This window comes from Eumetopias jubatus, unplaced genomic scaffold (assembly GCF_037043125.1).
Source record: "Eumetopias jubatus isolate StellerSeaLion01/CBP00866 unplaced genomic scaffold, mEumJub1_p1.0 scaffold_4, whole genome shotgun sequence".
In the NCBI taxonomy this organism is placed as follows: Eukaryota; Metazoa; Chordata; class Mammalia; order Carnivora; family Otariidae; genus Eumetopias; species Eumetopias jubatus.
Window position 1 is genome coordinate 19,167,377 of NW_028274810.1, and position 6,798 is coordinate 19,174,174.

General features: G+C 34.7%; 1 pseudogene; it reads right to left on the minus strand.

Annotated features, from left to right (window-relative positions):
- Positions 1-956: 956 nt before the first annotated feature.
- Positions 957-1,684, minus strand: LOC114207877 (pre-mRNA-splicing regulator WTAP-like; annotated as a pseudogene).
- Between the last annotated feature and the right edge of the window lie 5,114 nt (positions 1,685-6,798).

The following is a 6,798-nucleotide window of genomic DNA, read 5'->3' on the forward strand; positions in this document are numbered from 1 at the left end:
GCTCTGTAGTTTTCTTGTAATATTTTTTCAAGGCACATTTAATTTAATATCAAGAGTGTAATACAAGGGTGACTGGGTGGCTAGGTTGGTTAAGCATCTGCCTTTGGTTCAGGCCCTGGGATTGAACCCTGTGTAGTTTGGCTTCATGCTCAGTGGGGAGTCTGCTTCTCCCTCTGCCCCTTCCCGTGCTCATGCTCTCTCTCTCTCTCTCTAATAATTTTTTTTAAAAGAGTGCAATACAAAAGTCCCATATGCAATGAAGGAAACACATTCCCCCGTTAATACCAACAACAATGCTCTTTCAAAAATGTGCCTACTGAATGGAATGGCGATTTAATTTGACTACTGAAAAAAAATAATGCAGTGAGTTGCTCATCACAGCCAATGTCCTTATACAATCTGGTAGCGAAATGAGTGTTTCTAGTGCTTCCAACATTTTCAACCTGAAGTTTGATACAATATCTTTATGTTTGTACAGTCCTCGATAAGATCATCTATAGCATTAGCAACCATTCAAAGAACAAACCATTGATTGAAACCACATGGACTTAAGGCTCAATGACGTAATATAAAGCCCCAAACTAAGTGGTTAAATATGTGAACTACTTGTACTGGCATCTATTATTTGATTCATGACTGTTAAATTGGTTCTTAGCAAATAAACGTTTTTAAGGCAAAATTCACCTCATTTGAGTTTTGACTGAGAGGTTCAACAACAATCACAGTCTTAACGGCAACACTGATATAAAATGTCTCTAAGTCACTATGTTCAAGGTTAAGAGTGATGGGTATTCCGTTTTTACATTTTACTGGAATTTTACAAGTTCAATTCATGATATTAAATCTGTAGGTTTTCCTTCCTCCAAACTGAAGACACAGTGTGCCACAGACATGATATTTCCATTTCTCTCTCTCTTTTCTTCAAACAGAAACTTTTCTCAAGTGTCCTACAAGTTTTAGAATGGCAATTTTTCAGAGGCAACCACTTTGGAATAGTCCCATGCCATCAGGCCTTGGAAGCAGGGGGAGGGGAAGGGAAAAAAGCTAAAGCTTAAGTTTCATTTGGTAAGTTTTACATTAACCATTACCAGCTGGATAATTTAAAAAGTGGCTTTTTTGGCTCAAAAAGTCTAAGTCTTGGTGTGGAAACCAGTACATGGCTGTCCCACCAAAACTTTCTCCTAGTGGAACTATCAGGGAAGTCTTGACTAGGGAGTATGATTTGTTCACCTATCAGATGTAAACCTCCAGGCACTCAGTTCATTTGGGGCTTGTTCCAATTTGACTTTAGTCTATTATAGTTCACCTTTCATTTTTAGAAAGAAAAAAAAACAAGTTGATCACTGGGTCTGCTATCGTTGATCTCAGTTGGGCAACACTAGGCTGCTGGATTTGCTTGAGGTACTTGATTCGAGTAGCACACTTTTCATCTCTTGCTCCTTGGTTGCTGGTCACATTACAAGGATGTTTTCCCTGTGAGCAGCTCTTGTTTAGTTTTTCTTTAGACTCCCTTAAACCTATTACATCATTAATTACGATCTGTGTACTTGTCCTCCAAAGCTTGGTTATATGCTTCATATGCTTCACATTGTTTCCATCTTCAAAATAACTCATCACGTGCTATAACTTTGAAGTCTGTTTTACTTAGTGGAAACTTTTTGGGAAGAGGTTTCTCCTTGGTCATCTTGAATCTTAATCCTTTTCAGAGGGAGGCTGCCACCCACACTCACATAGGCTAAGGCCAAGCTGCTGGATCACTGCCCAGGCCTCCAGAGCACTCCACCCCACACTCCTCCTCCTCCCGCCACAGCCCTGTGCTCTCCTTTATTTGTGGTCTTACCACCACAAAATGACGCTTGTAGTTTTCTTGTAATATGTTTGCCTGATTTTCACATCACAGTAATAGTGACCTCATAGAATGAGTTAAAGAGTGTAATCTTTTTTGGAAGAGTTTGTGAAGGATTCCTATCAAGCCTTTCAAAAATGTTTGGAGGAGTTTATTAGTGAAGTCATTTGGGCCTGGATTTCTCTCTCTACCTCTCCTCTTTGGCTCTTTCTCTCTCTTTTACTAATTGAAACTCTTTGCTTTTTATAGATCTATTCAGATTATTTAGAGACAGAGGGGGAATTTGAATTGCTCCAAATTAAAGCATTATAGACTGTTGTCTTAATGAAGATTAATAATTTCTCTTGGATAGTTTTTTTATTTTGTTTTGCGGCTTTAGCTACAATTTTGTAATTGTAGTTCTTTTACCATATTTTCTTGTTTTAGAGGGAGTTCACACAATTCTTCACTCTGCCATTACAGAAGGTGATCTGGGTCAGAGGAACATTGGCTCTACCTCGTAGTTATTGTAAAGGTAGAAAAATTTGAACCGGTAATATTTTAATGAAGAATCTTTATAAGAATATGATATTTTGGGGCTAACTGAACATAATAAAAAAGAATATCATATTTTTAAAAATGTCTAATAAAAAGAACAATCAAATAATCAGTGCCAAGATAAAATATATAATACCATTGATTTTATCACAATCTAATTCTTGTAAAGAGATAAACAGTTGTGGATAAAATGATGAAAAGCCTCTTTGTAAGATATTAAAATGGGTCACAAATATTTGGCTACCTGAATTATTTCACTAAATATCTGAAGTTATATGACTTACAAGTAAACACCAACTTATCCTAAGGCTGAGGGCATCAGCTTTCTAAGGCAGATGATTAATTAATGCAGCTTTTGATTCCAAGTTTAATAATTTATTTGCCTATCAATGCACCATAAAATCCCTGAAGATCTTCACAAAATTTGCAATGAGATAGAGTTAGCAGGTGCTACTAAGGGAATATGCAAGTTTCCTTAACAAAATGCCAGAAGTTGATTGTCGACCAACTGGGGAAGACCTATGAGATCCTTCCAGTGTACACAAAAGGAATGAATCCATAATTAAATTACAGTTAATCACAGATGGTTATTTTACAGCAGGTGCTCAACTTTGAAAGTGTAGTTCTGGACTATTTTTGTTCCAACATGGTGCTCAATCCCTGTTGGTTATCTGGCAATATTTTATGGTTAGAAAAAGGTTTATTTATGATGGAAATTTTATTTTGTCTATTCCATAAATATATAAAATATTATTTCATGTAATCTTTCATATAAATTTTGTAAGCATGCACATCGTTGTTTTGATATTTAAAAAAACACTGAAAAATACAGTTTTAGTATTATTTATCAGGTTCATAAGCCCCCTTGATTCAGAAATAATGGTCAATCAAAGGTATTAGTAGAATTGTATGAAATAGCAACCAAATTTTTAATATTTAATATTGCTCATTTAGAAAAAAATAAATCATATAATCAACAACACCTTCAGTGACAAAATATAGGCTTATTCTTGTCACATTTTCCTTTCAAACAAGTTAATAAAATAAGCAAAAGAATTTTGAAGCAAGCAATTGAATTATTGGTACAGTAAGCATCATGATGTATGAAGGGAAAGAGTGGGATAATTGTTTACATGTTTAAAATTAATACTAAATTTCTGTAAATAACTTCACTCAACAAAACAGATCCTTCTTCTGAATATCATAAATATAAAGCTGATTTGGATGTATCAGTTTCAGGGCTTAATTATTAAAGCTCTATTAAATGCAAGATGCCTGGCTAAATGCAAGTTATAGTTGCATTTTCAGTTTTGGGATTTCATTATGGACCTATTAATATTCGACGTTCTTATTGGTAGCCACTAATTACCTATTTCTTTCATCTCTCTCTATGCCTTTCCTAATCCTTGGTTTGGAAAGAGGAGCTGAATACTCCTGTTCCTAATTGCTTTGGCATTGCTTTCTGGCAATATTGCTTTCAATCTGTTATTTTTTGCAATGATCCAAATAGGTATTTCTCTCTCTTTCTCTCTCTCTCTATCACACACACACACACACACACACACACACACACACACACACACACACCCCAAAGTAAAGAAAGCCATCTACAGCATCCAACTGTCAGAGAAAAGCCCTCTTCAGATTTTTGGAAGAAAACTAGAATAGCTCTTTCTAGATGAGAAAATACATGGAATGATAAAAGCGGTGTAGTGTCAGATCTAAGAACATCACCACCAGCTGTGGGAATTTGGTCGGATTGAGTCAAATAAACAGAAACAAAGGAATCATGTCTGTCATGAAAACATATCTTTCAGAAATCTGCGATCAATTAAAATATTCACAGAATCAGTAAAGGCATTTCAAATCAAGACATTGGCAAGGAGACAAAGAAAGTTCAATACCTGTGTCAGTCTGACCTCTGACTTCCTTTCCTAAAGAGAACATTCTTGTACTAGCTCAACTGAACCATGAACACTCCATTATATATGCCATTATTTCTTAGTTCTCTTATCATTTAGCCCATGCATATGTTATTTCTTCTTCCTGCAATGACTTCTTCCTCCTTCTACCTACAACTGTGTCTCTCCCAGTTTTTTTCTACCCCCAATTCAAGTCAGTAATACCTCTAATAGCTAAATTATGTCCATCACAAGTTCTATCAAGGAAGCATTCCCAGCTAATATCTATTCAAGTTTCAACCATATGATTTTCCTTTGTTGCTTTTATAAGATTCAATATTTGTACCAAAAAGACACTTTTGTTCTGTCTTGAAATTTTCTTCTTAATCCATCAACTGTGTACTCCTAATCCAGGGAGCGATTACATCATATCCAAAGTACCCAACATGCTGCCTGTCACATAAATTCTGGTACTGAATAACTTGTTTTTTTTTTAATGAGTAAATTTGTTATGCTGAATAGTGACAATTTTGTGGCTTTAAAGATTTTCTTGCTCAATTGCTTTCTACACTTAACTACAGAAGAGAAAGTAAGAACATTACATTATTAGTTGTAAAATAACTGCCAATTTGAAAAACTAGAGGCCTTTAATATATTCTTAATATGTAGTAGTTACCAGCTATGTTGCCAACACAGAAGATGTGATTTTTCTTTTTTAATCAGAGAAAACTATGGGTATTGCTGTGTCAAATCTCTGACTGTTGTATGGAAATAAAAATATAATGCACATACACATTCAATTTGGATTCAAAGGTTGAGAAAAGCATAGCTTACCTAACTCATATCTAATGGTTAGTTTATTGCCTATGTCATTTCTTTTTTTTTAAGATTTTATTTATTTATTTGACAGAGAGAGAGAGAGAGAGAGAGAGGGAATACAAGCAGGGGGAGTGAGAGAGGGAGAAGCAGGCCTCCAGCTGAGCAGAGAGCCTGATGCGGGGCTCGATCCCAGGACCCTGGGATCAGGACCTGAGCCAAAGGCAGATGCTTAATGACTGAGCCACTCAGGCGCCCCTGCCTATGTAATTTCAAAAGCTATTTAGAATGGGCATTTATTATCTTTATTATAAATCTACCTACTAGAATTCTTAGTCTGATGTGTACATTTCACAGTGTAGGTTTTAACAATATAAAAGGCACTTCTGGAGGCTTAAAGAGAATCCACACACAAAAATGTCCCCATACCTAAGCGAATTCCATACCTCAAATAAATCTTATATAAAAACAGGTAGATATAACAGGGTCTAATATCACCAATTACACATTACCTACATTTTAAAAACACCTCAGTAAGTAGCATGCTTTGAAGACAAAAATTGTATTTCCTAAAAAGCTGCCATGGCAACTGATTTCCTATTAGTCAAAATGATATTTATATATATTTACTAAGTATGTTTTCTAAGGAATGCCAACTTTCTAAAATCACAACCCTATTAGTCCTCATGATATCTGAGCTGTAAGCAGATTTATCCATATATTTGCTTTGACAAAATTATTGAGGTATAAATTAGTGAAATGTTTTGCCTATATTTTATAAAATGTTTTGGAAATAGTCAAATATATATTTCAAATTTGCTCATTAAAAGTTACATTCAAAATTTTTTATAAAAAATTCTACGCTTCATACAGTAGAAACACATAAGATATCTAGATAGAACTCTTGTCCTCGGGTGTTTTCATGTGATTAAGTCCTCCAGCATTCTGGTCTCCAGAACAAGGACGGTTACTAAGTTAATTCCAAGTAATTATTTTAATGGGTTTTAAGTGCTAATGTTTTGGATACATAGGTCTTAATAAAGAAGGTATCGTAGAGACTATAGTCAATGGCACTATAATAGAACTGCACGGTGATAGATGGTAGCTACACCTGTGAGTGTAGCATAACATACAGACTTGTTGAATCACTATATTGTACACTTGAAACTAATGTAACATCATGTGTCAGCTATACTCAAATTTTTCAAAAAGTTGTATGTGTGCTTAAAGTGGATGTACTCACTTTTTTACATAAGGAAAATAAAGATCTTGAGTTATAAAATCTCAAATCCCTGATCATCCTTTACAGCAGACCTTAAGTATATGGAGAAATTCTCTACCTGTCTTTTAATGGAAAGTTCACAAATTATGCCCCAATGGACAAATGTTACACTGTGATTTTTTATTAAAGAGATTGCACCAGTTATACACAAACAATGAATCATGGAACACTACATCAAAAACTAATGATGTAATGTATGGTGATTAACATAACATAATAAAATAAAAAAAAGAGATTGCATCAATACTAAAGATTTATAAAATTAACAGAAACCTATAAATTATGTTCTTTTCTCCAGAAGTAATTTCAGGCCTCTGTTATGGAGTATCCGTTTTCTGATTTACATACTTACTCTCCTGGTGCTAAGAGTGATTACCATTGGTCATTTATGACACCTCTTTCACTGATGTAGATCT